This window comes from Arachis duranensis, chromosome 9 (assembly GCF_000817695.3).
Source record: "Arachis duranensis cultivar V14167 chromosome 9, aradu.V14167.gnm2.J7QH, whole genome shotgun sequence".
Classification (NCBI taxonomy): domain Eukaryota; kingdom Viridiplantae; phylum Streptophyta; class Magnoliopsida; order Fabales; family Fabaceae; genus Arachis; species Arachis duranensis.
Window position 1 is genome coordinate 41,274,269 of NC_029780.3, and position 4,200 is coordinate 41,278,468.

Genomic DNA, 4,200 nt, shown 5'->3' on the forward strand with positions numbered 1-4,200 from the left:
TTCGTCTTCCATCTTCTGTTTCTTTGAAGCTCGCTGCTCTTTCCAGGTTGTTACTAGCTTTCTTGCTTCTTTCATAGCTTCGTCTTTAGTTTTTTGGTGAAGTTCTGATTTTGCATGTTTGAAAGTTTGAATCTTTTCGTGGTCTTGTATTTGCTTGTCGCTGTAACATGCTTTCCCTATCTTTCTCTTATGGATTTTCTTGGCATTTCTATCGAGGCTTTCTAGGGTTTTACTGTTGCTTCTGGTTGTTTACTGTCTGATACTGATAGAAAATCTGTATCTGTTCCTCACTTTTGAAGATCGCTTTTTGTCTGATCTTTGAAAAAGGTTGCATCTTTAATGGTCTCTGCTTGGCGTGCTTGATGTTTGGGAATGCTTTTTGCTTGGTAGACTGTAATGACTTTTTGTGTTTTTCTTTGATGAAAAATGTTTGTTGTTTTGAATTCTTTTTGAGAAATGCTGGGGTGCAAGCTGTAGATCTTGCCTGGAAACCTTGCTTTGTTACTGCCTCCAAAGGATGCCCCAGGACTTTGGTTTGAGTCTTGGGGTTTTCTTTTTCTTGTTTCTTCGCCTGTATCGTATTGACCGAGTTGTTTTCTCCCTTTGCCGGGATGTTTTTAGTAACCCCATCTTCTTTTCTTACTTGTAGGATTAGTTGGCCTCATGTCTTCTCACAATAACGTTGTAGAGATGTCTTCCAGAGTTCCCGAGGGGATGTCCGATTGGCTGGACTCCCTTGTTTTGTTGTGTGTTTCTATTGTGGATGCTGAATTTTGCACAGAGCTGAGGAGGCGCTATAGGATTTGTGGTAGCAATGCTCGTGAGGAGGATTACGAGCTTGTTGCTCCTGATTCTGATGAGAGAGTTTGTTTTCCGACTTCCATTGAGAGGGAACGTCCCTTCTTCTATGCCTATGAATACTTCTTCAGCCAGTTGAACGTTACTTTTCCTTTTACTACTTTTGAGACCGACCTGTTGTGGTCGTGTAATATTGCTCCATCCCAGCTTCACCCTAATTCCTGGGGTTTTATTAAAATTTTTCAACTTCTCTGTCGTGAATTAGATGTAACACCTTCCCAAACTCTTTTCCTTTATTTGTTTGTTTCCGCCAAGCCTGGCGGTTCTTCAAAAAAGAAGGCTTCCTAGGTTTCCTTCAGGTCCGCCCAGGGCCACAAAGTTTTTGCTCTGTATGATGAGTCCTTTAAGGACTTCAAGAATTACTTCTTTAAGGTTCGTGCTGTCGAGGGGGCCCGACCCTTTTTTCTTGACGAAAATGATGAGCCTTCTTTCCCTCTAGAGTGGCAGAGGGATGTGAGAGTGTCTCGTTATACTTGGGAGATGCTTGATGATGTTAAGCATGCTTTTGTTGTTGTTCTTGAGGATCTATGGGGGAAACCGCCCCATCTTGATACAAAAAGGTTTTTGAATGACCCATCCTTGGTTCGGACTGTTTTGGGTATTTGTCTGACTTATCTCCTATACTTGTTTCTTTAATTTTTTCTTCCTCTTGTTTGTGACCGTCTTTCTTTGTTGTGGCTATTTCTGTATTTGTAGAGATGTCAAAGAATAACGACTCCATGAAGCCTTTTAAAAGGGAAAAGAAAGCAACTGCTGCTCTGAACATCTCGGCCAAAGTGGTCGGCGAGGGGTCTTCTCAAATCCCAGTGAAGCCTCCTGTGTCGAGTGGACCGAAGAAAGTAATTCCTACTCCTCGGATTCATCAGGTCGATCCTCCTCAGACTTCTGCTGTTGCTTCTAGTGTCCCTCCCTTAAAAAAGCAAAAAACATTCGAGCCCTTAAACCTGGATGCCCCGGACTTTGATGCTATCGAGTTTGTTGACCAACAAATTGCCCCTTATGGTGGGCTTTCCATGGACGACGTGTCTCTTCTTCAGCATCTGGATTTTATTACCAAAAGTAGTGTGAAGATGGCTCATATGGGTGCGGCTATTTTCCGAACAGTTCAGGGGATCCCGATTCATGCCACAAAATCCTTCATGGAGGAGGCCAAGTCAGAATTTGATCGGATCAAGGGTCAGAAGGATGAGTTGGAGGTGAAGTTGGCGAAGGTGGAGAAGGAGCTAGAGGGTGAGAAGGTCAGCTCTATTGCCTTGGCTGCTTCTTTGAAGTTGGCTGAAGATATGGCACTGAAGCATAAGGATAGCTATGTCTCGGCTTATAGGGAATTGATGCATCTCTAGGAAGATTTGGAAACTGCTTGGGTTAATTATGGTGAGCTTCAGGGTCACCTTGTGGGCAGCGTTACTACCGCCTCTAAGAACCTGATGGAGCAGTTCCGGATTGTTGCTCCTGATGCCGATTTGACTCTCATCAGCCTGGACAATATTGTGAGGGATGGTAAGATTGTCCCTGATGACCAGGATGATGATGATGCTGACCCTCCCCCAGTGCCTTCTCTTAAAGTATTGACCTCCTCAGTTCCTCCCGTTACATCCGATCCGGATTGTCAGATTCTGAACCGGGATGATGGAACTGTAGATGCTATGCCTATTCAGACTTGCCCTCCTTCTCCCTGTACTGATGCTGCCGGGAAGGCTCCGGATCTTGGTTGATCTCCTTTAAGTATTTGTGTAAATAGCCCGATTTGTGGGCTTTGAACTCTTTTTTGTGAATGATGTTTTATTTGACTGTTGATACTTCCAGTTGCTATTTTTAGCAACTTTATTTTGAAAACAAAATGGTTTCTCTGAGGTTGATTTTGGTGGCCTCTTGAAGCTTTATCATACTATGCTTTCACACTTATTGTTTGTAGCTTGGATCCTTTTGAGGTTGTGATTGTGGGGGGTTTGACTTATTTATCGGTTTCCTCGCTTTTGTTTGTATTTTAGCACCTCATAACCGATTTCTTTATGTTGGTCCCCTTCTGAGTTATTTTTGTAATCCTCTTTCCTGGACCTTTGTCAGGTCTCTTTAAGGGATTACTTTTATAACTTATCCTTGTAGGAGACCGACTTCGTTAGGTCGATCTCTTCTAAGTTGTTTTTCTAATCATCTTTCTTGGACATTTGTTAGGTCTCTTTCAGGGATTACTTTTACTACTTTTCTTTGTAAGAGACCGACTTCGTTAGGTCGATCTCTTCTAAGTTGTTTTTATAATCCTCTTTCTTAGACCTTTGTTAGGTCTCTTTCAGGGATTACTTGATCGGGGTAAAACTTGTCTCTCAACAAATTCCCATTCGGCAAGTGTACCAAATTTGTCGTCAAGTAAAAACTCACAATAGAGTGAGGTCGAATCCCACAGGGATTGATTGATCAAGCAACTTTAATTAGAGGAATGATCTAGTTGAGCGAATCCATGAATAGAGTTGATAATTGCAGAAATTAAAATGGTAGGAAAGTAAATGACTGAAAGTAAATAGCAGAATTGTAAATGGGAATGGGGGAATTGCTCAAAAAAGTAAATTGCAGAAAATAAAGAGAATGGGTAAGATCAGAAATGGGGAGTTCATTGGGCTTAGGAGATGTTGCATTCTCCGGATCAATTTCATTTTCATCTCTTCCTCAATCAATGCACTCATTGATCTCCTTGGCAATCTTAAGTGACTGAATCACAATTTCTTGCAATTCAATCTCTCAAATCTTGATCAATAGCCAATTCCTTGGTCAATTGCTCATGAGAAGAGATGAAGTGTGGTCACTGATTATACCACATGCACTTCCCAAATCAAATGCTTAGAGGGTTATAGCCACATACCCATCCACACTTAATTTGGTCCAGCATGAGAAAGCATTTCTAGCTAATCTCTTCATTCCTCTTTCAAGGATCCAAAGAGGTCCATGTTTGAATAGCTTCTTTTCCAAGATCACTATCCAATTGGATGAAGATCGAAGGCTTTCAAGTAAAATCAAAAGGAAAGATAGAAGAAGAATAAGAAAATAAGTATTGATCCATCAAATTACAACAGAGCTCCCTAACCCAATGAAAGGGGTTTAGTTGTTCATAGCTCTAGAAATCAAAATCAAAGATGGAGAATACATCATAAAGCTAGAAATGCAAAGAAAGTAAATACAAAGAGTAGTTCTCTTTTCTAGCTCCTCCCCCAGAAGCTCCTCTCTATTTCAAAACTACTCCTATATATACTTCTCTTCTCAGCTTCTAGTTAGCTCTTCAAGTCTTGGGCCTCTGGATCTTTGAGCTTGAAGCAGTTCCTTTCTTCAATTGGGCTTGGCTTACTTGCA